Consider the following 26,047-nt stretch of genomic DNA (forward strand, 5'->3'; position numbering starts at 1 on the left):
CATACCCCCCTCCTCTTTTTTTTTCCTAAGCATAAGGTGAAAATATATCACATGTTAAGAAATGACGGGTTGGGGGGTGATATACCTGATTTAGCCGGAGACTTTGATTCGGGGGATTGACAACCTTATTATGCAGCTAGCTTATTATTGATATTATTCTGCTCCCGGTTGCTATGGCCACCTTGCGAGAGACATTCAATTTTCTCTCTTCCATCATCATTATCTATGAGGCCATCTGTTGTGGAAAATGAATTCAGCCTCATTTGCATGACTGATAAGCAATTTTTTTTTTATCTATTTAACAGAAGGTCATATGCCGGGGATTTAGAGCTGGTGAAAAAAAAATGTGAAAAAAAAGCCTATAGAGAGCATGAGTGGGAGTGCGTGCATTAGAGGATGTGTGTGGAACTGTAGCAGATCCCTTAGGCCTGCTAGCCTATCGTACCGCATTTGTCATTCCTGCCAGGGCGACATTTTTTCCCCTAAGCTTCAGCACACTAAAGAGAGAGACACACACTGAAAAGAGGGAGAGACAGAGAATTTTTTTTTCCCCTGTTGTCTTCTGGAAGCTGCAATTTTTTTAATTTTTTTTAGGACTGTTTATCGGTGGGTGTCATTTTAACACTTCTTACATGCAACGGGGGTCTTATTCAGATTTCGGTGGAGGAAGCAGCAGAGCAGTATTTTTGTGGTAGGCTCATTTTGCACCATTCTTTTCAGCTAACTTCTGATTTTACAATTCATCCTTCTTGCTCCATGCCGTAGTCAGGTTTGCATGCAATTTTGTCGTAAAGTGTTTGTTCAAGAGTCAGCCTGCAGTGCAGAACTGTATTAAAGTCAGATCTAGATGTAGCAGAGCTGAACAGTCCCACATTACTTACTGCATTCAGAAAGACATTAAAAAGTTTGCATCTAATGACAAAGTACAAACCCGGCTCTGCTACATCGATAGAATCAGCTCTGCTACATCTGTAAAAGCCTTATTTTATTGAAACGAGTAGCTTAAGTTTTTTTAAGGGGTTGTGTTGTAGTTTCAGGATATTATATTGTATATCTGTATCATTTAATGCCATTTCTTAAGGAGGAGGAACCATGTGCTGAGGTCTAGCTTTACCCTTTGTTTTGGTCAGTGGCGTCTGGGGAAAACTTGTCATCTTAAACTTATAATGAAGACTGATGGGTCCATGGGCACAATCCATCACACCGGAGAGACGGCTTCTTTTATGGGGTTTTATGACTTCTCTTTAGTTTGGTGTTTGTCATGTGCATTAGTTACAGGCATTTATATATGAAGAATTTCAGTCTTCACCAGCAAGAACTGAATATTCCAGCAGTCCTTCTCTATTGTGTATATGCTGAAAGTATAATGTTTGTGAACACAGATGTAGCAGAGCTGACTTAGTTCACTGTCGCCATGTTGGGTTTTAAAGGAAACTAATGAGTGATTTTAATTTAACCATTTATCATAATACACAAAACGAAAAGCTCATAAACCATTTCAGCTCTGCTGCATCTGTAACTGCGGCTGGTGATGTGTATCACAACTACTTCTGTTACTGTCCAGCTGGAGCATTTGGTGAATATATATATATATATATATACATATATATATATATATATATATATATATATATATATGGTGTAGTGGTTACAGTTCCCAGGGTGTCAATGATAAGACTGTGTGTGTTCACCCCCTCCCCCAACACCACCAAATAAAGTAATTACCAAGCTTTAGATTCCCTGACATTTGACTGCTGCTAATTCACTGATTAATCTCATTAATGTGATTATAGTAGGATTTGGAGCTGGCTGTCATTGTTCTGTAGACACTGCCATTCAGTCCTGAGAGCTGCCATCACTATCTGTACTGCTGCTGCTGCTGCTGTCTGTGCTGAGGTCTCATGACTTCCCCTAGTTCAGCACCAGGAGCTGTCCAGCGCTGAGAGCAGAGAGGAGGGAGCAGGCACTCAGGCCATGTTCACACAGAGCTGCCTGAATCCTCATCACTGCTATTAGCTCAGGAGTTTGGGAACAGTAATGTAATAACAGCAGGAATATTTCTGTAGTTTCCTCTGAGGTTTTCTATGCATCCCATGTCATTATTAGTGTTCTGCTCAATTCTTTTACACTTTGGTAAAGATGTTCAGCATTTTATTACACATAATATATATGTATATATATACAGATCTATCTATAGTCTGTCTATTAATCCGCATTAAGATTGTCGGAGGATCCGACTGACAATAATCCAATATGTATGGGCAGCCTTACCTCCTCTGATCATCTGCAATTGATGCCATCATCTATCTATCTATCTATCTATCTATCTATCTATACCACATGTAACATCTTATCTATCTATCTATCTATACCACATGTAACATCTTATGTATCTATCTATCTATCTATCTATCTATCAATCACATATCTATATATCTATCTATCCATCTATCACCTATCTATCTATCTATCTATTATATCTATCTATCACATATCTATCTATCTATCTATACCACATCTAACATCTTATCTATCTATCTTATCTATCTATCAATTTTATCTATCAGATAGATAGATATGATAGATAGATAAGATAGATATATATGTATGATAGATAGATATAATAGATAGATAGATAAACAGAGAGAGATATGATTGATAGATAGATAGATAGATATGATAGACAGATAGATAGATAGATAGATAGATAGATAGATAGATAGATAAATAGATAGATAGATAAATAGATACATAGATAGATGGATAGATAGATAAGATGTTCGATGTGGTATAGATAGATAGATATAGAGATAGATAGATAGATAGATAGATATATCTATCTATACCACATCTAAAATCTTATCTATCTATCCATCTATCTATCGCATATCTATCTATCTATCCATCTATCTATCCCTCTATCTATCTATTTGTCTGTCCATCTATATGTCAGTCTATCTATCTATCTATCTATACCACATCTAACATCTTATCTATCTATCTATACCACATCTAACATCTTATCTATCTATCTATCTATCTATCTATCTATTATCTATCTATCTATCTATCTATCCATCTATCTATCCCTCTATCTATCTATCTGTCTATCCATCTATCTATCCCTCTATCTATCTATTTGTCTGTCCATCTATATGTCAGTCTATCTATCTATCTGTATATCTATCTCTTTATCTATCTATACCACATCTAACATCTTATCTATCTATCTATCTATCTATCTATCTATCTATCTATCTATCATATCTATCTCTCTCTGTTTATCTATCTATCTATTATATCTATCTATCATATCTATCTCTCTCTGTTTATCTATCTATTATATCTATCTATCTATCTATCAGATCTGTTTGTCACAGTGTCACCTTTGCACACTTCTTGCTGTACTTTTCTTTTGTTCAGTTGTTTGGCTCAGTTTTGTTTCCATGTTCTCTATCTATACCCTGCATTCCTTCCAGCCAGCCCTTCCACGGCCCATTACATCTCCCCAGCACCCTTTACTCCTCCTTTCAAGTTTTATTAATCCCTTCTCCCTTTTTCCAACTTCCTAGTATATATACATGCTTCCTTGAGACTTTCAGAAACAAGTCACACGCGTTTTAGTCACATTGCATGCACTGAGTCATATGAGTAAATTGAATTACATGCCGGTCCTTGTTAAGATAAGGATGGGATTTATTTAGCACTCTGTAGTCCGGAGATACACAGCCAATGACTCCTCTACTGGTCCTAGTAAGCCTTGGTTGGTTAGTGCCTGCTGGGCCTTATAATACAACTGCACACTGCATTTATTTTACTTATGTAACACCATCATATTCCACAGCACTTGAGGCTCACAATCCAGATTTCCTATCAGGATGTCATTGGAGTGTGGGAGGAAACCGGAGAACCCGGAGGAAACCCACGCAAACAAACTCCTTGCAGATGTTGTCCTTGGGGGGGATTTGGACCCAGGACCCCAGCGCTCCCATGTAACAGTTCTAACCACTGATGGCACAGTGGTAGGAATAATTATAGGAATAATTATAACTCGAATTTGAGAGAGAATAAAGAGACAATGTAACCCTCTTAGTTAATAAACCTCACTCTCTATATTTTCCATACTTGCACCCAGTTGGCAACTGTTTCCTGATATACGCTATTCAACTGCAAGTTGCGGAGCCGTGATTGTATAAAAGTGCTCTGCAACTTGCTGTGTAAATGCTGAATGTACTATCATTTCAATCAGGGATTGGATTCCATCACTTTAACAGGGTAATAGCCAATATTTATTTATTTACTCACTTATATAGCGCCATTACTTCTGCAGCACTTTACAGTCATCATCATCACTGTCCCCATAGGGAATCTAGATTGTGAACTCCTGTCAGTATGTCTTTGGAGTGTGGGAGTGAACCGGAGCACCCGGAGGAAACCCACACAAACACGGGGAGAACATACAAACTCCTTGCAGATGTTGTCCTTGTCCACTTCTGCCATTGCCTGGTTGACTTCAGGTATGGTCGCAGGTTGACCACGACCATGATCCCCTGGCCAGGTATAGACTCTTTAGTGTCTCGTCTGATGCCCGTCCTAGGAGCGTAGCAGACAGAGGTAGATCAGCCTCCTATGTATGACACGAGCCGAGATCCCGAGTTGTTTACAATTTAGCAATTTGACGTAATTCGAGCGATTGGCTAAGAAAGCCCAATGTGACTTAATCGCAGTCACGTTTTCCTGCTTCTAGATGGATTACATAAGTGATATTAGGCATCCCCTATGCTCTCACGCCAAGAAGTTCAGACACAATCCCTTCACTCACATAATATTCATAGAAGAGGAATCTTAAGAAACCTTCCGTTGCAAGAACAACACAAATATTGCAGATCCTAATAATGCCGTTGACGTTGTGCAACCATCCATGTCGGGATGTTTGATGGAATGCTGCGACATATAATATTATATTAAATAACTGCTGCGATTATTTCCAACGCTCTGTTCAGCTGCCGAGTTCCCATCTATTACAATATATACAGCACTTGCACACGCTACCCAGTCTGCTCTGGAGATTTAGGGGCCTGTGGGTACAATGTTAAAGCATACAGTACATCCCTATACTTGTCTGAGCAGCCCAATAAGCAAGAGAGTTGGAGATCATTTGTTTAATCCAAAGGCAGACCCTGGCAAAATATACAGCTCAGCGTTGAAGGGTACCAAGACACTAGGATTTGGGGAATGGACATGTTTTGCTCTTCTGTAAGGATGTCAGCCTGAGACAGGGTAAGTCAGCAATCTGCTACTGATGCTATTCTGCAGCAGTAATGTGGTCTCTGAGGGAGTTGGTGTTTCATGCGTACTACACAGCTAAGCTTTCTAGCCCATTGCCTCGCAGACTGTCTGCCGCTTTCATAATAGAGGACGCACAGTCGATGCCTGAGCCTCAGCCGTGCACACACATGCTCATCCATTCTCGCCGTTTAACGGCGTCAACCCTATTAATATCTATTTTTGAACTTCAGGTCCATTGCGTTCCAGTCTGAAAACATCATTACTATTGTCCATGTGGCACAAAAATTAGCATACAGATGAGAAGTGATCTCGTCTCCACTGAAGGAAGAGATAGGGAAGAGGTGCGGTGGAAAGTTGATTGGATGAATGAAGAGGAATGGTGGGCGTTCAAATGCATTAGAAGAGTTTAGTTGTCATGGAAGAGGTTTGTCAATTTTTTCTTGGTGCATTTCCTAAGTGGGGGAAACTCGGGGTGTCTTTGCCTCGATAGAATGGTTGCCGATCAGCCTTTTTTTTTGGCCTACTAAGAGGGACACGTTTTGGACTTTGTTGACTTAAGACTTCTCCAGTTGAGATCAGTTCACGTTTTCCGTTTCTCCATCAGGTAAATATTCCTTTTGTCTATTGCTTGTATCAGAAGTGACTTGGATGAAGCATGTGAAGACGATGTGTTGTTGGGGGAAGGGGGATTGTGCGTCTGTCTGCAAAGTAAACTTAACTTCCAATGCATTGATGAGACATTGCAGAGAGTGGAACCTGTTAGGAGCTAAAATTAGCCGGCGGTGGCTGTTTAGGTCTAGACGAAGCAAACTGCAAGGCATTTTCTTTTTTTTTTTTTTGTCATGGTACGTAGAAAAAAAATTCATCATATTAAGGTGGATTTTACCCAGTTGATTGTATCTTTGTCCATAGCACTGAACGTAGACTGATTTCTACTGAGCAGAACTATAGGTCATGTAGTTGGGTCGTTTGCCATTATACTTGGTGTGTGTTTGCAGAAAACCAGAAATAAGACACTGTCAGCTCTGCTACACCTGTCTGTCTGCTCCCATCTACGTAGGAGCTCGGTCCTGGTGGAGCCTTCACAGACGCTGATTGACCTAATTTGAAAGTGCTGCATGTTTACCAGAAGTAGCTGAATCCTAACTTGTGCCGTGCGTTGATGATGATGATGGAGACATTTTATACTCTAGCCCCCGTTTGCCATGTCTGATGACATTACTCTTATCCCAGACACCACTCTACCCTACGAAATATACAATTGTATTAAGTCTGCATTTCCAGGCTAACTTGTCTCCTGGATCTATACCTTATCTTTGCAGTGTCTTCATAATATCCTGCTTCATTATTACCTATGATACTAAAGATTTATTACCAGTGTCAGACCATAGACTTCTCACATTCATACCATGCATTTGCCCCCCCCCCCCCCACCTACAATAAAAGTTCCATAGACATAGTAACAAAGGATAAGAACAAAGACACTATTGTTACTTTATCACATTGTCATTCCAGCAAATTCCATAACAGCCAAATGATCTCAGTGTCTGGAAGGAAAGGGGTTAACTCTTGTGTCCCTATGTCCTACGCCTGTGCCTAGCCATGAAGTAGGTGGATGTTTGCACAATGTCTGAAGTCCATGTGTTGATCTGCCAGGTTATTTATCATTAAACTTTGTGCTATCTGCTGCTGGCGCTTCCTGGCATTGCAGCATCCATGGATTAAAATTCCACACAGACTTCTGGATGCTGCATTGAGTCTGGTTCCTCTCTTGCTCCTGATGTCTGTGCAGCGAATTAGGGGCTTTATTCAGAGATTTTATCCTAATTTACCCTAGAAATACACTGTATCGGGAACTGGAAATAGTTTATAAACAAAGGGAACAAAGTCGATGGTGCATTGTGGATGGTGGACCTCATTCTCCACAAACACCATTCTCATTGTTTTCAGAACTTAGGACAGTTCCTCAGATCTGGGCTTGACCTGAAAGTCTTAGTCTTATTCTTTTATGAATTCTTTTTTTGGGGGGCTGGAATGGAGGAATATATTCCCTGTGGCAGCTAACCTGCTTTTTTTTTTTTCTTATAGAAATAATCAGTGTTGCAGGCAACCCATAGAGAGCTATTAAATCATGAGTCTGCCATGGCAGACTGATAGCAGAGACTGAAATCAATGCTCTATCTGCCAACAGACCCTCTGCCGCGTTGAAATTCCCACCTGCTTTATGCATCTGGGCAATTGGCTACTGCTGTCAAAATCCAGTGTACTCTGTCTTCCGGCCGCAGTCATGTCTGCACCACATTGCAGAAAAATATGTTTATTTACCAGCTACCAGCACCGGGAGCTCCATAATAGGGAATGCAGTAAGGGTCTGGAGATATTTAGGATATAAATATGATTGGCGTTTCAATTTTGAATGTTCGATTTTATTTTTTATTTTTTTTTATATATATACATACTCGTTTTTGCAATTTTTTTGTAAAATTTTTTAAAAGGGTCTCCAATTAACCAATAAACAAAAATTACTTCCTGGTGTCTCCAAGGCGAGCCCTTGTCTGTGAAAGAGATCAACGTGTTTGTAGTTTGGTTTCATTGGGGAAAGGGAGAGAGAGAGAGAAAACAGCTGGCTCAGCGTCTGACTGTGTTATCTGGGGCTCTGGCTTGTGCTCTAAGATTGATGTTGCTAATATTCTCACAATGGAAAAGTGGACTTCTTCATGCACCACTTTGTGAGCGCCGCAATCTACGGCAACAGGAATGCCGTTCGCTTTGTTCTCCAATTAATATTCGTAATAGAGGAAAGACTTGGTATGGTGCCGTCTCTAGAAGACCGGAGATATGTTTGTTATGAGGGGGCTTGGGAATGGGGAAATGAGTTCTTAGGAAGACCACCTGTGGAACCTTAGGTTTATTATTTTGGGATGATTCCTTTTTCTTTGAGGGTGGGTGAGATGATTCACAATCTTGACAAAGAGTATTCCTTTATTTGTTTCCAGTTGGGGTAGACTTTGTTCCCCGTTCAACTAAAACAAGATCACTTCTGGAGACACTGCCGAAGTGTCCTCTCTGACGCCCAGTAATTTTGATGACCTCCTATTGCGGGTATCATTGGCCTCTGCAAGCTTTCCCTCACCCCATGCGTCTCCCTACCTTGTAGCATTGTTTTCGCTCTCGGTATCTACTAACTATATCATAGTCTGATGGTAAAGTTGCATCTTTTATTTATTGGAGGTTCAAAAACATTGGATATTTTTTAGAGTTGATCCATTGGACGTGTCAGTAATCTGTGGCCTCTTGACGGGAGCCCTGAAAACTGCCTCTTACCTCCCGGCATCTATGGCTCCTTTTTTGATTAGCCGGCCTGATGCAACATCATCATTGCGGTGTTATCCACAGATGATGTCCCGCCAGACCAGCTAATCATAAGAAGAGCTGCAGATGCCGTTAAGTACAAGGTGATTCTCAGGACTCCCATCCAGCTACCGCAGATTACTGATGTGGCCATTGGACTAAGTCTTGTGAATTGATTCGTCCAACTTTACTGTTTTTGCCTTTTGTTCTTCGCAACAAAGTTGAGGTTGATGATACATCAACAACTACTTCTGATGATAAAAGCCATTTATAAGTTGTTACGTGTAGGGACGTCACTCTTTTCATATCATCCTTTGTTCTTTTGCTTTCATTACTTGACATTTTACTTGATTTTTTCCGAAGTTGTAAAGGTGTCCATGTATTACTTCCGATCCTCCCTCCTTAGACGGGGGGAGAGACGGAAGTAAATCAATGGCAGAAACCTCTTACACTAGCTAAAAGCAAAAGGATTGGGCATTGCATTTAAACTTGTCCTATCCTTCTCTCCTCGACATTATTTGTCAGGAGAGAATTAGGTGGCCACCATATACCATAAGAAAGTTTCTTAGTCCTACTGAAATTGATGGGTTTGCCCAACTTCACTCTATGTATGGGCAATATGGGAATAGGTCTGCACTATATCAACAAAGATTATTATAATGAAATCCTGATTATTATTTCATATCATGAATCTCAGGTATTGTTGATGACCCTAGCTAAAGCCATGGAGATTGCATGCCACATGGTTTTTAGTTTCAGAAATTTTGTGTATGGGTCTGTGTAGAGGATGTTCAACACTGGGAATTTTAATTAGTACTAAGAGAGGACCTTTCGCCAAATTATTCATGTTGAAATGAACACATGATGTAATATAATGTTGTTGCTTTTTTAAAAACATATACTGTAATTGCAGAGATATCAGCAATTAAAGTATTTGGCACCTAATGAGTTAACTTTAATTAAGTCCAAGTTATCAGATAGCTTTCACTGGGGGTGGGCATTTTTCAATCTCGGGTGCTTTCCAAATATCTTTGGCATGCTCGTATATTCAGTTCAAGTCCCTGCATCTGCATGATTTATGGCTGTTAGTCAGCCTCAACACATGCAGAGATTGCCTGTTTGTTAGGGATTCCTCACATGTGTTGAGACTAACAGGCATAAATCATGCAGATGCAGGGACTGAATGAGTTCTTATCTGATCACGCCCACTTGGACGTAACAAAAAGTTAACTCATTAGTTGCCAAATACTTTGATTGCTAATAGCTCCATAATGGAGATACAAAATAAAAAAATCTATATTTATCAGAAAAAAATCTCATATATTACTAGAAAATCTTACCTTTCAAGAAATATACAGTGGGTACGGAAAGTATTAAGACCCCTTTAAATTTTTCACTCTTTGTTTCATTGCAGCCATTTGGTAAGTTCCAAAAAGTTCATTTTTTTCTCATTAAAGTACACTCTGCACCCCATCTTGACTGAAAAAAACAGAAATGTAGAAATGTTTGCAAATTTATTAAAAAAGAAAAGCTGAAATATCACATGGTCTTAAGTACTCAGACCCTTTGCTCAGTATTGAGTAGAAGCCCCCTTTTGAGATAGTACAGCCATGAGTCTTCTTGGGAATGATACAACAAGTTTTTCACACCTGGATTTGGGGATCCTCTGCCATTCTTCCTTGCAGATCCTCTCCAGTTCTGTCAGGTTGGATGGTGAACGTTGGTGGACAGCCATTTTCAGGCCTCTTCAGAGATGCTCAATTGGGTTTAGGTCAGGGCTCTGGCTGGGCAAGTCAAGAATGATCACAGAGTTGTTCTGAAGCCACTCCTTTGTTATTTTAGCTGTGAGCTTAGGGTCATTGTCTTGTTGAAAGGTGAACCTTCAGCCAAGTCTGAGGTCCAGAGCACTCTGGAAGAGGTTTTCATCCAGGATATCTCTGTACTTGGTCACATTCATGTTTCCTTCAATTGCAACCAGTCGTCCTGTCCCTGCAGTTGAAAAACACCCCCATAGCATGATACTGCCACCACCATGTTTCACTGTTGGGATTGTATTGGGTAGGTGATGAGCAGTGCCACACATACCGCTTCGAATTATCACCAAAAATTTCTATCTTCATCTCATCAGACCAAAGAATCTTATTTCTCATAGTCTGGGAGTCCTTCATGTATTTTTGAGCAAACTCTATGTGGGCTTTCATATGTCTTGCACTGAGGAGAGGCTTCCGTCGGGTCACTCTGCCATAAAGGCCCGACTGGTGGAGGGCTGCAGTGATAGTTGACTTTGTGGAACTTTCTCCCATCTCCCTACTGCATCTCTGGAGCTCAGCCACAGTGATCTTGGGGTTCTTCTTTACCTCTCTCACCAAGGCTCTTCTCCCACGATTGCTCAGTTTGGCTGGATGGCCAGGTCTAGGAAGACTACTGGTGGTCCCATACGTCTTCCATTTAAGGATTATGGAGGCCACTGTGTTCTTAGGAACCTTGAGTAATGCAGAAATTCTTTTGTAACCTTGGCCAGATCTGTGCCTTGCCACAATTCTGTCTCTGAGCTCCTTGGGCAGTTCTTTTTGAGCTCATGATTCTTGGTCTGACATGCACTGTGAGCTGTGAGGTCTTATATAGACAGGTGTGTGCCTTTCCAAATCAAGTCCTATCAGTTTAATTAAACACAGCTGGACTCCAATGAAGGAGTAGAACCATCTCAAGGAGGATCACAAGGAAATGGACAGCATGTGACTTAAATGAGTGTCTGAACAAAGGGTCTGAATACTTATGACCATGTGATATTTCAGTTTTTCTTTTTTTAATAAATTTGCAAAAATTTCTACATTTCTTGTTTTTTTTCAGTCAAGATGGGGTGCAGAGTGTACTTTAATGAGAAAAAAATGAACTTTTTAGAGTCTACCAAATGGCTGCAATGAAACAGAGTGACAAATTTAAAGGGGTCTGAATACTTTCCGTACCCACTGTATATTGTGTTATAGGTTAGTTGCTTTCATGGGAAACAAAAATCTCATTTTACCCTATAAGAATACCCTGTGTCTTACATTTGGTTAGTTGGTAGTCACTGGAGTATTATATAGACAAATAAGTAATGTAACACAGCCTAAAAACTTTGTAAAAAAAAAAAACCTTTAGAGACAATGTTATTTATTTTTTACTGTAATAGATATAATTGGGCGTTAAAATCATTTTTGCATTTGGCTTTCATTAAAAAAAAAATTGCACCATTTTCCTTCTAAGGCCTTTGTGTTGCACTGTCTATCATAGGCTGCAATTTATTTTATTTATTTTACTCACTATTAATTCCACAGCGCTTTACATACATTATCATGGCTGTCCCCATTGGGGCTCACAATCTACATTCCCTATCAGTATGTCTTTGGAGTGTGAGAGGAAATCGGAGAACCCGGAGGAAACCCACCCAAACGCGGGGAGAACATACAAACTCTTTGCAGATGTTGTCCTTGGTGGGATTTCAACCCAGGACCCCAGCGCTGCAAGGCTTCAGTGCTAACTACTGAGCCACCGTGCTGCCCCAGCAATAGGAGTCCACTAAGGTGCTCATGGACAGTAAATGAAGTTTGACAAGACAAACTGGCTTCGATGGCAAGAGACAACCATCTAATCTATATGGTGGCTTCCCATATCCCCCACCCCCCAAGAACAGATACCAAGGGAAGGAAAGATCGGACATGTCGGACTGTAACATGCTTTATCCTCTTGTTCTTTGAGCAGAAGTGTCTGGTTACTGTTTACTCCCTTTTTAACAACCATCACACAATAACCCATAAATCACATTGATAACGATAATACTGAAGTTTGCATACACCCAGCCATGGTATTATGTTCAGACACATCATGTTCTCAGCAGAACCAGATACCCAAAAAGCTAAATTCCAACACAAAAACTCAGTTTTACCAATCAAGCAAAGTCCCACACTCTATCCAACATTTTTTTCTATTTCTTTGTGTTCCATCCTCTAATTTAGACTTCATGATTGGAGCGTTCCCGTCTTGTTCTCCCCCGGGCACCTATATGAACTCTTGACTGTGACTACTACCACAATGAGGTCGGCTAGCAGATGAGACTCTGTGGTCACTGAAACAGGAAGTGATGTCATGTCATTTGTAGACAAAGACAGTATGACATCATCTGGGTCAGAAGGGCCAAAGGGCAAAGACCAAAGTCCAGAAATTCCCAGGCAGTCGGTAAATATAGGGCACTTCTTCCCACTGCCGCTGATGTGTTATAGAAGTATTGATATATATACATCACTTACAATCTTACTGATTTATTATTAACAAATAAAGAAGCACTCTGCAGAGTGCTACTTTATTTGTTAGTTGTATATGGAGGTAGCTGTTCCTTGTAAGCACCTGTACACACCTATTTCTTGTTTTGGATGTGCCGGACAGTTTTTTCTGTTTACTGATTTATTATGTTTTTCAATGTATCTGTAAATGTTAGAGGTTGGGGATTTTTGGATAGGTTGTTAAAACAAATTAATAAAACAGGTTGACAATCATGGATGGGGACATCATGCAGGACAAGGGCCATGATCAGGATGCATGGCCGATCACAGTGCCATGATAAACAGAATTAGAATGGTTTCTAAAAGCCATAAATCACTTCTTCAGTATGGTTCACTTGTCCTATGGGATGAAGAAACCTTGCCAATAGCATGGCTCAAATTACTTATATTGTGACACGATCACCATGATTACTCTTCTTCCAGCTGTCGTGTGTGTGTACATGAGCAATAACCTTATTTCTGGGTATTATATTACATATATCTGGCATTATTACACTTAGACATGAGAGGTTCCTGCTCTGCTGTCTCTATGTAGCCCATTTTTAGTAGGAGCATGAAAGACATTATACGGTAGTACTGAACAATCTATCTGTGAATCCAGAACTGGAGTGAGATAAAACACTTACTAGAAAGTAGGAACACAAACTCTCTCTCCCACTCTGCTCCTATCCCTCTCTCTTTTAAGCAGCTGTAATCTGACCCCTGTGTGAGCTATCAGGAGCTACTCCTGAGTAAGACAGATTTTAGCTGTTTTTCAGAGAGCATAGCTAGTTCCGGAGGCGGGGAAAGGGGAATAAGTGACTCATAAGTGGAGAAAGTAGCATAGTATTGCCCCTCCTCCACCAAGCTTTACAGCTGGTACTAAGCAGTCAGGCAGGTAACGTTCTCCCGGCATTTGCCAGACCCAGACTCGTCCATCAGATGCCAGATAGAGAAGTTTTATTCATCACTACACAGAACACGTTTCTACTGCTCCAGAGTCTAGTGGAGGCTGTTTTACACCACTCCATCCAACACTTGGCATTGTGCTTGGTGATGTAAGGCTGCGTGCTTCTCTCGACCATGGAATCCAATGTCATGCTGCTGATGTTAATACCAGAGGAGGTTTGGAGTCTGCAGTTATGGAGTCAGCAGAGCGTTGATGACTTTCCTGCCCTCTGCTCTGAGTCCTCAGCACTCGCTGACCCCGCTCTGTAATGTTAACGGGTCTCCTCTTCATGGCTGAGTTGCTGCATTACCTTCCACTTCTCAGTAATATCACTCACAGGTGATGGGGGAACATTTAGGAAAGAAAAAATTATAATAAACTGACTTTTTGCACCAGTGATGTCCTATTACAGGACCGCGCTGGTACCAGTGAGCTCCTTACCACCATCTATTCTATCATAAATATTAGTACAGGCAGACGGCATGGCGGGGGTCGGATATTATACACTGGGGGCAATGGGACTGAACGGAAAACCTGAATTCAGGGATTGAGACAGATATATACATATACTGAATATAAACAGAACATGTATTTCAGCTGATTGTATGTGTGCATCATCGTGTCACGTCAGAAATATTTTCTTTTTATTCACTTGATGAATTGATGAAAACAAAAGAAAACTGAAGGTTTGTTTTTATGTCTAATGAATTCAATGATTTAGATGATCAGGCTCCTCTGCATTTGTTTAGTTGGCAACAGTTTATCCCCTGAGTAACAAACACCCATAACGTAAGATAAGAAGTTTACTGGTTCATCCTCACAGGACGCACTAATGCACTTGTTTACCAAAACGATTTGCCACCTGTTCAGACACCACAGAATCTAATGACGACGATGGAGACATTTTCTCCCCGTGTATCGTTATGCAATAAATATATCAGCGATACCCTAAAGATATTCTCCTTATCACATAAATTTATTTTTTTCTTCTTTCTTACTCTCTAAGGGGTTGAGCGAGATTAATAAAAATAAGACTTCTTTATTCCAAAAATAGCAGCAGGCCAGTCCAGCTTGGGTGTGATTTCACAGACCGGCCTTTTGGACCTCAGTAGAGTTAAGCTGCCATACAAAATAGTGGAGAAAAGTTAGTCAATCTGTGCTACTGGTTATGTATTCACAATAAAGATGCAATATCTGGTTTCAAGACGTCTACAGGGTTTTATTCTCAACACGTTTCAAAGTTTTCACACCTCTTCCTCAGTAGAACAACAACAGTTGTTGTTCTCCTGAGGAAGAAGTTGATAACTTCGAAACGCATTGAGAATAAAACCGTATAGACGTCTTGAAACCAGATATTGCATCTTTATTGTGAAAACATAACCAGTAGCACAGATTGAACAATTTTATTATTTGATTACTACATTAGATCCTCCAACCCGTTGGTGTTGCAGTAGCCGGTACAACTACTTTCAAAAATGGCAACTTTTGTTGTGGGTCACACAACCCCACAAGGTGAGTAGTTATTGCATCCTCTAATCCTTCACTGGTTTATCAGATAAGATCCTATTGCACTTGTATTGTCCCACCTTGTTAAGCTGCAATACCATACACAGCCAGTGCACAGGTGTGGCGCTGTTGAGGTGCTGACTTTTTCTGATGATAGCATCCTGACGCTGTTACTATTTGTTTGGGATTTTTAACATTTTGTATTGGAGAGGAGCACTACTGTACCATTATGACTTTTCCTAATCCTGTAAATCACTTTAAAAGTGTTAACCATCATTTCCAAAATCTTTCATCATGTTTGGTGCTGGGACCCCCAATGAGAAAAAGCAGAAGTTCTCAGCCAAGCACGGCTCTCCACCAAGACTGAAGACAGACTCAATAGAAAGTCCGTAGAGCCTGTCACCTGTTTTGGAGAAGAGCATGTCTACTCTTTTATCGATTGGTGAAGGTTTCAGCACTAGGACCCCCTTTCGATCAAAACTTTTAATAATATACATAGTAACATAGTAACAGAGTTTTAAAGATTGAAGGAAGACTAGGTCCATCTAGTTCAACCCATAGCCTAACATGTTGATCCAGAGGAAGGCAAAAAAAAACCATGTGGCAACACCAAGCTCCACATTGGGGGAAAAAAATCCTTCCTGACTCCATACGACAATCAGACTAGTTCCCTGGATCAACGCCCTATCAAGGAATCTAGTATATATAACCTGTAATATTATACTTTTCAAGAAAGGCATCCATGCCCTTCTTAAACTTTAGTAGTGAATCACTCATTACAACATCATGCGGCAGAGAGTTCCATAGTCTCACTACTCTTACAGTAAAGAATCCGCGTCTGTGATTATGATTAAACCTTCTTTTCTCCAGACGTAGAAGATGCCCCCTTGTCCCCGTCTCAGGCCTCAGAGTAAAAAGATCAATAGAAAGGTCTTTGTACTGTCCCCTCATATACTTGTACATAGTAATAAGATCACCCCTAAGCCTTCTTTTTTCCACAGTAAATAACCCCAAGAATAATAACCTGTCTTGGAATTGCAGACCCCCCAGTCCTCTAATAACCTTGGTCGCTCTTCTCTGCACCCACTCTAGTTCAGCTATGTCTTTCTTATACACCGGAGACGAGAACTGTACACAGTATTCTAAGTGTGGTCGCACTAATGACTTGTATAGAGGTAAAATTATGTTCTCCTCATGAGCATCTATGCCTCTTTTAATGCATCCCATTATTTTATTTGCCTTTGCAGCAGCTGCCTGACACTGGTCACCAAACGTGAGCTTGTCGTCCACCAATACACCCAGGTCCTTTTCAGTGACAGTTTTTCCCAGTGTTTTACAATTAAGCATATAATTATACATTTTATTTCCTTTGCCCAAGTGCATTACCTTACATTTATCCCCATTAAAGCTCATTTGCCATTTATCAGCCCAAGCTTCTAGTTTACATAGATCCTCCTGTAATATAAAATTGTCCTCCTCTGTATTGATTACCCTGCAGAGTTTAGTGTCATCTGCAAATATTGAAATACTACTCTGTATGCCCCCTACAAGGTCATTAATAAATATGTTAAAAAGAAGGGGGCCCAATACTGACCCCTGTGGTACCCCACTGTTAACTGAGACCCAGTCTGAGTGTGTTCCATTAATAACCACCCTTTGTTTCCTATCACTGAGCCAGTTCTTAACCCACATACATATATTTTCCCTTATCCCCATTGTCATCTTATGTATCAACCTTTTGTGTGGAACCGTATCAAAAGCTTTTGAAAAGTCCATATACACAACATCCACTGCATTTCCTTGGTCCAGTCCAGAACTTACCTCTTCATAAAAGTTAATCAGATTAGTTTGACAGGAACGGTCCCTCGTAAACCCATGTTGATATTGGGTCATGAGGTTATTCTTCTTCAGATACTCTAGTATAGCATCTCTTAGGAAACCCTCCAGGATTTTACCCACAGGTAAGCTTACTGGCCTTTAATTTCCAAGTTCAGTTTTTGTCCCCTTTTTGAATATTGGCACCACATTTGCTATATGCCAGTCCTGTGGTACAGACCCTGTTATTATGGAATCTTTAAAGATTAAAAATAATGGTCTATCTATGACGTTACTTAATTCCAGCAGTACTCACGGGTCTATCCCATCCGGGCCCGGGGATTTGTTAACTTTAGTGATTTTTAGACACCGTCCTACTTCCTGCTGGGTTAAGCAAGTGACATTTAATGGAGAATTTTTGTTATCACTGATCATGTTTTCTGTCATGCGATTTTCTTGTGTAAATACTGTTGAAAAAAAATCATTTAGCATATTGGCTTTTTCCTCAACCTCATCCATCATTTCACCCAGACTATTTTTAAGGGGGCCAACACTATCATTTTTTCGTTTTTTACTATTTATGTAGTTAAAGAATATTTTGGGATTATTTTTACTTTCTCTGGCAATGAGTTTCTCCTGTCTCAATATTTGCTGCCTTGATTTGGATTTTACAGAATTTATTTATGGGCACAGCACATGCGGATTTCAATTGGGGAACATTGCTTCCCTTCTCCCATGCGTTTTTCATGCGTTTCCGCGGCGTTTACGCAACTGCAAAAATGCCGCGGAAACGCATTAAATACGCATCGTGTGAACTCAGCCTTAAGGATGATTTTACATATAAACACCCCCACCCCCTCGCTTGTTTGTACGGTCATTTCTGAACAGAATATAGCCTTGTAAATTAACTGCCCAGTCATGGCTCTCATCCAGCCATGTCTCAGATATTCCCACCATGTCATAATTATTTTCCAACAAAATTAATTCTAATTCTTCCATTTTGTTGGTGAGGCTTCTGGCATTAGTGTACATGCATTTTATGTATCTCTCTGTACCTCTATTCCTTCTACTCCTACCCCAATTTCTTTATTTGTGCCCAGGTCACTATCTGCACTATCTCCCCCACCTATAAAATGAATACCCCTCTCCCCCCAAGTTTTTGAAATGACAGTTATATTTAAGGTTGGTGATATATTTTATGGGTCTTGGAACAAACCTTGTTAGATTTGCAAGTTGAGGGATGCAGGTAGAGGGTGTCATATTTAGGTGGTTGTTCGAGCCAACCTGACATTCTTGAAATCCTTCACCTTGAAAAATGATGAGTTATTTCATTCAGGCCAACCTTCTTTGATGAAAGCGATGGTGACACATGGATCATGAGAATATTGGCGAATGCTGTATTTGGCTATTTCGGTGGAATGGAATGTCACGTGTGTGAATGTTGCTCAATTCAAACTCTCCTACAAAGGAGGCGCAGTCCCCCTGTCCCAATGATCGGTGGAGGTTCCAGCAGTAGGACCCTCAAGGATCATATATATGCCACTTGTCTTGTGGATAAATGATATACTGTATGATAGATGATGATACTTTTTGTGGTCTGCTCAGAGCAATCCATTTGAAAGCCCTGTAAAAACACATTGACATCATAAAACACCTCTCTTAGAATCACTGAAAAAAGAAACTCTTGCCCTAAAATGTAGAACAGGGCAAACTTCTTGATCAAAATGCAATAGAATTGGAAACTCTATTTATCGGCATGAACTCTATAAAATCAGTGGGTAGTATCATTTTAGATCTTGAAAAAGTTCTTTGAGACTTAAAGGGAATCTGTCAACAGGTTTTTGCTACCTCCTGTGAGAGCAGCCTGATGTAGGCAAAGAGAAGCTGAATCCAATAATGTATCACATAGATTACTGGGTGCAGCCATTCTGACACAATTAGACTTTTTAGATTTATCAATACAGCAGAGCTGAGGAAGCTAACCCCGCCCACACCAGGCTCTGTATGTACAATGTCTATAGTCAGTGAGCTGCCTATCACAGGAGGGGGTGTGTCAGACTAGTATGCATACTGCTGTGTCCCAGCAATGATAAGGTCTTGGTGCTAAAACAATGATTGCAAGCAAACAAAACCATAGAGCTTGATGAGAGAGGCATTCCTGAAATCTCTGTATTAACCCCTACCTGATGCAGTATTCAGATTACATAGCAAAAACCTGCTGATAGAGTCCCTTTAATGGATCCACTGCGTATAAGGAAAAAAACTATGCTCACCTACAGTATTAACGATAATAATACCTGTAAAACTGACCATAAACTTGGTTGTAGCTCCATATTTGATCATTGTTGTTACATTATAGGGGACCTGTCAATCCGACTTCATAATAAGAAATGAATGCATTATTAAACAGATCACAGATTTGTTAGACCTAAGGAGAATGGTGTACTTACTTTGAAAATCAGAACGGTTGTATAATCCTGATTTTAAAATGAGCACATTATGATACCAACTCAAAAAAAATGCTCTGGTCAATATCGGCCAGGAAAACTTTCAAAAACGATTCTGACTTGGAATTTGAGAGTAAATGCACCAGCCTCATCAGGTCTAAGAGATCTGTTTAATAAAATATGCAGTTTGTGTTGTGACAGATCCATTTTAAGCAAATGGAAATAAATCTTTTTAAGTTCATTTTTATTTTATGCATTGTGGAAAATGTTGTGTGTTTGAAAACTGTCAGTAAGCTGTAGTTGACAGACCTACATTCCTATTGCATAGGAATAGTCTGTTTGGCTCAATATAAAGGCTCAATATAAACTCTTAAGATTAGAATCATAGGTAAGAGAAGTAAAAGTCCTTCCTTTATACTTAAAATTTCTTCTAAATCCATTTCGGACTTTGGTCACGGTTCTGGTCCTTGTGGGTTTTCTGGAGTTTCACATAGAGTCATTGGGACTCCATTTTTAGTGCCAAGTTTTACTTTCATACTTTACCATATTACAGAGCTGAGACATCCTAAAAGCAATCCGTCAGAAAAGCCAATTACGTGCCCGTGTAACATGGATTAGAATGCCTCCATAGACTTCTGTGGGGGTCATAGTATGGCTATGCCATGTGTGGAGCCGTCATACGATTGAGTGCCCAGAGATGAATTGGAGAAATAAGTTAAAGAGCAGAATTTTAATGAGGCAGCTCCAGTAGATCTAAGTCTACCTATGCCGAATCTGGAGCTTCTTTTCATATGATATTTGAGGGAGTTATCAAAGGAATCTCCATTACCTGCAATATCCCTCAGCCGTTCATCTAGAAGAGATCCGCCTAACCTTAATGCATTCATATCTCTGTATGCAAGATGCATGTATTGATATAAACCTTCCCGAATATTGATAGGATCTAGGCTGACCTGTGGCAGAGCTACACGGAGATCACAGTGATATCCTAATGGATTCCCAGGCGAATGACTTCTGCATTGAGACTAATAGTTTGTCTGATTCAGAGCAGAAGGAATCATTGCAAGATGCAGAAGACTGGATTCCCAGGTGTCTGCCATCATAAATGTATGAATCCTGAGGAACTATGTCTTATATGGAGATTGCAGATTGCCAGAGCCTCGTGCTATGGAGATGTAATAACTATTATGTATTCATTTATTTATTTACATTGCACCATTGTCTTCCATGGCACGGAGCAATGGCAATCATTTATACATTGATAGAAAAGTATACCTAGCATACATACAGTATACAGCGAGCTGAAAGTCCACAGTAACTTATCCAGCACCTCCTACGAAATTGAAATGAAAGTGCTAAAACGGTGATACAAAGTGCAAACAATAGAGATGCCACAGTTGTTTTTGTGTGTTTTTTTTGTGTGTGTTCATGTGTGTTTTGTATTTTTTGGATTTGTTTTGTCTTCTTCCTGTGTGTCTATATCTTTGTGTGTTGTGTGTTTTTGTTTGTGGTTTGTGTTTGGTTTTCGTTTGTGGTTTGTGTTTTATGTGATTTTGTGTGTCTGTTTGTTGTGCAGTTTTGAGTGTGGGGTGTGCTTGTGCTTGGGTATGTAAATGTGCATACAGGTACAGTACATACCCAAACACAAGCACACCCCACACTCAAAACTGCATGTGTACATATATACTTTGTATGTGTCTATGTGTTTATCTTTATGTGCAATATAAACAGTAGATATAAAAAATCTACACACTCCTGTTAAAATGCCAGGTTTTGTCATTTAAAAAAATCCTGCCAAGAAGAAGAATTTCAGAATTTTTTCATAATTTGTTACATAAACATTATAACAGTGCATCAGTACCACCACTGCTCTATATGAAAGTAGGAGGATGGGTCCCTACAGCAATCATTAGACCTGTATAATAGAAGGCTCATCACTCTCTTGTGACTAAACATACAAAATAAACGTGTTTAAAGGGAATCTGTCAGCAGGATTTTGCTATGTAATCTGAGACCACCATGATGTAGGGAAAGAAGGATTTGTTACTTACTGAGCTGTGTTTTGCCATTTCAATACAATAAGTGTTTTATCAGCAGGAGATTATCACTACAGGACAAGCTTCCTCGTGCCTCCTAGTCCAACCACTCCCCCTGCACTGATTAGCACCTCTCTGTCACAATACATTGTACACAGAAAGCTGCTAATCAGTGATGTGTGCGATGTTATACAGGACTCCTCTGCTAAGTCTGCAACAGAGAAAACTGTGATCCTAATACATTGCTAACTAATACATTGCTGGAATCAGGGTCTCTGCCTCTACATCATGCTGCTGTCAGATTACAACAGATTACATAGAAAAAAATGTACTGATTCCCTTTTAATATCATCAAGATTAACTCTGAAAATAGTCTTTGACCGAAAAGAGGAGTTAACAGTCAAAATAGAGGCAATTATGACACCAGAACCTTCTACATGTTCGACACCCAACAATAGAGTAGGAGATGTTAAAAATATTAAGAGACATATCGTAATGACCTGGCTGAATACCATGTACAGAAAGATCATCAGTTTAGTGAGGATGTTGGCATAAAACTTGCATATGTCATAAAGAAAGATTCCTAACACTTAGTTGAGCAAACATTTTATTATTTATAATATAATATGATTTACAGGATTCTTATATGTTGTATGTAAAAATGATAGTTAACATCTTAGCAACTAATGCTGACTGTAACATGTAGATATGCACATTTGCGATGCATTACAGTATATGCGTACCATCCATGGCGGCGTACTTGCTTAGTGCACCACCTCCCACTATGCAAGACCGCAATCTTACCTGTCTGTCCAGTCTGCTATTCCTGCTCCAGTGCATGCTGTGTGCATGTCCCTTGACTGTCTGCTTAGGGCGGCAGCCCAGTTACTTCCTGATTCTTATAGCTGCTGTGGGTGCACCCCTAATGCGTCTCCAGCCTATTGCTGTGAGTCACTGGATATTTAAACCCCCTCCACCCAGTAGGAGGTGCCTGAGCAACTCTTATCCTCAGAGGGCTTCTTGCCTCTGATGTGCCAGGTCCTGTTCTGTTTTTCCTGCCTGTCCACCTTCCTGGAGGCTGTATTCCCAGGCATGTCTGAACACGCTCCTAGCCTGTTCGTCTCGCCTTCTGGGGGCCGCATACCCAGACCTGTTATCTGTGTCTTCTAGCCTGTTTGTCCGCCATTCTGGGGGCCGCATACCCAGACTCGCTCCTGTATCTCGCTGCAGTGTCAGTTCCTGTCTGAACACTCAGTTCCTGTCTGAACACTCTTCTAGCCTGTTACCTGTTTTTCTCTATGTCCGTACCTTCCCTTTTTCTGCAGAGTCTGAACCTGCACCTAACTCCTACTCGTTGTCGCTGTACTTCCGTTTGTGAGTTTAGAGTCCACTCGCTACTTCATTGCAAGTATCTTGTGTGTATCTGGTTCTGCCTTTCCCTTCCAGTCTGTTCCTTGTGAACAGAGCCCTGTCCCCTCTGCTCTGCCTTTGCTCACCGCTCCAGCGGTTTCTGCCCGCTCTGCCTTGCTCACCGCTCCGGCGGTTTCTCTCTGCTCTGCCTTGCTCACTGCTCCGGCGGTTCCTGCCTGCTCTGCCTTGCTCACCGCTCCGGCGGTTCCTGCCTGCTCTGCCTTGCTCACCGCTCCGGCGGTTCCTGTCTGCTTTGCCTTGCTCACCGCTCCGGCGGTTCCTGCCTGCTCTGCCTTGCTCACCGCTCTGGCGGTTCCTGCCTGCTCTGCCTTGCTCACCGCTCCAGCAGTTCCTGCCTGCTCTGCCTTGCTCACCGCTCTGGCTGTTCCTGCCTGCTCTGCCTTGCTCATCGCTCCGGCAGTTCCTGCCTGCTCTGCCTTGCTCACCGCTCCGGCGGTTTCTCCCTGCTCTGCTTGCTCACCGCTTCGGCGGTACCTCTCTGCTCCGCCTTGCCCACCGCTCCGGCGGTTCCTCTCTGCTCTGCTTGTCTACCGCATCTGTGGTTCTGTTCCTGAATCCCAGTCTATACTGGACCCTATCCAGCCTGTGCTCCAACCTGCTAGTACCTCCCCGTCTGCACACCAGTCGTACTTGTCAGTATTCTCCTGTCTGCATACCAGCCGTGCCTGCCAGTGTCCTCCTGTCTGCACTCCAGCCGTGCCTGCCAGTGCCCACCTGTCTGCATGCCAGCCGTGCCTGCCAATACCCACCTGTCTGTGTGCCAGCCTAACCTTCCTTTTCCTGTATTCCCCGGTGTGGGTCAACAGCCGTGTCCGGGGTCTGGCCTGGAGTAGCACCTGGTCCCTCTGCTCGGTTCCTCCCTGGTGCACGGCGTCGTTAGCCGTCGTGCGACCTTGGTCGGATCGGGTTGATACTTAGTTACGCCCCTCCAGGCACTCTCCGGTTCATGGCACAGTGGAATCACTACATCACACACACGCCAGTCAGCCCGGGCGTGTGCATAACAATATGTAGAGTATACTATCAATGCATCTTTAAAGTGAACCTGCCATTCTTCCTCATGCATCTGTCTTTGTAGATACTTGTGTGCCCTATATTATAAGAATTCTGGGACATCTCGTCTTAGAACTCTGCGTTGTGCCATTACTCTGTTAATCATCGTAGAAATGTGTAAATAAATTGAGAACTGCGCATGGGCATTCTCGTCATCAAAGAGGCATGTCTGCACACAGTCTTACACTGTTGCATTCATAATATATTCATACATTTCCAGGAGGAAAAACAGAAGGACAGCAGAAGTCAGATTTCTAAGAAGTCACCCCATATTGGTTATACAACAAGGAATACAAGTGTAGTGTATACTGTAAAACAGATTTGGAACCAGTTTGACATGGATTACTTATCCTTAGGAAAGGTCATCAATATCTAAAGATTAGCAAATCGATTCGATTCTAATTTCTAATTGAATTTGTGCCAAATTTTATGAGTTTCGCAGGTCGATGCAGGATCAAACAATTTGTTATTTGTTTCTAACGAATCACTCAAAAAAATCTAAGCACATTAGTGGGGACAAAACGGAAGGCATTATGGAATATATGGCTCATCACTCATCTCAGTCATAACAGAATGATGTTACCTCTGACAGCGACACCATCAGTTTGAGTCACTGTTCTGCACTGTAACAAATGACTAACGAAAAAATTTTGTATCGACTGCGATTGTGTTAAAGAGCTTGAAAGGAGGTAGATACAAAGCTAGGAGACCTAAAAGTGTTACACAAGTCTTTTCAGGGCAATTGGAGGCTTTGAAGTATTGAGATTTGGTCAATATTTTTGAAAAATTAACAGAACCTGGTGAATTAGAATTTTAAAAGAGTTTATTGTTTTTTCACATTTCTCTCCGATTCCCAACATCCCCACCAACCAGCTGTTATCTGTTTTTGTTTGAAGTCAGCTGCAGCAGGGTATAGAGTGAAATATCACAGCTGTTTAATGGCTATTGCATTACATTAATAATAGGATAGGTCGTTAATATCAAACTAGTGGACAAGCTCTTTAAACCTATTATCACTGTCATCCTTTACTTTCCTAAATTTCATGTTATCCGCCTTGTATTGTAAGTATATCAATGAAATCTGGGAAATAACATATAGAGGTGCCCGCAAGTTACAATGGTAATCACTTCCAGGATGATCATTCAAAGTGGTGGTCCAGACTAATGATATTGATGATCAACCATTGGGATTGGTCATTAATATTAGATCAGTGGGAGGCCGATGCATGGCATCCACAGGTGTTATCAGCTCTGACACAGCTCCATTCACTATGTAAAGGTGACGGCCATATAAATCGGACTGAGATAAGACTGCAATGCTCGGACTGACTATGGGTCTCCTGATTCGAGCATGACAGCTGTCACGTAGAGGTTGGGAGAGCTGCCGGCCAGTCCGTGCATTGCAGTCCAATCTCGTCTGATTTATACAGTCGTCTGACTGCGCCCTAGTGGTCACTGCTAAGATTTGCAGCTCAGCTGATCAGTGATGTTCCCAGGTGTTGGATCCTACAGAATGGTCATCAATATAGCTAGCTCAAACTCCTTTAAGTTGAAAATATTGTAACTGAAGGACATAGCTCAATGAAAAACTAATAACTGGTTATGAATAGAGATGAGCGGTGTTCGACTAGAACTGTTCGCCAATCTCAAATTCGAGCTGTTTTGGGTGGTGTTCGAGTTGTTCGACGAACCCGAACGATTTGCAAAAAATTCGGCTGTTCGAGGTTATGTTCGATAACTGTTCGTGCACCAAAAGCGTGTCCTGCATGTCTGGCGCTATTTAGAGCACCAATCATGCAGGGATTGTCTGCCACTCACTGTAATGCCACAGCCATGGTGGTTGTGGCATTACAGTGATTGCCCAAATCGATG

General features: G+C 41.0%; 1 protein-coding gene across 16 annotated transcripts in view; it reads left to right on the plus strand.

Annotated features, from left to right (window-relative positions):
* Positions 1-366: 366 nt before the first annotated feature.
* Positions 367-26,047, plus strand: part of MYT1L (myelin transcription factor 1 like) — a 679,346-nt gene continuing 653,665 nt past the window's right edge. For 5 of the 16 annotated variants that reach the window (XM_073674215.1, XM_073674210.1, XM_073674221.1 and 2 more), the window contains exon 1: positions 367-691. The gene's annotated coding sequence lies outside the window, so the exon portion shown is untranslated. The other 11 variants (XM_073674224.1, XM_073674222.1, XM_073674225.1 and 8 more) reach the window with 6 other exon arrangements.

This window comes from Phyllobates terribilis, unplaced genomic scaffold, assembly GCF_046119375.1.
Source record: "Phyllobates terribilis strain yellow unplaced genomic scaffold, ASM4611937v1 Scaffold_3__8_contigs__length_932513732, whole genome shotgun sequence".
NCBI classification, from domain to species: Eukaryota; Metazoa; Chordata; class Amphibia; order Anura; family Dendrobatidae; genus Phyllobates; species Phyllobates terribilis.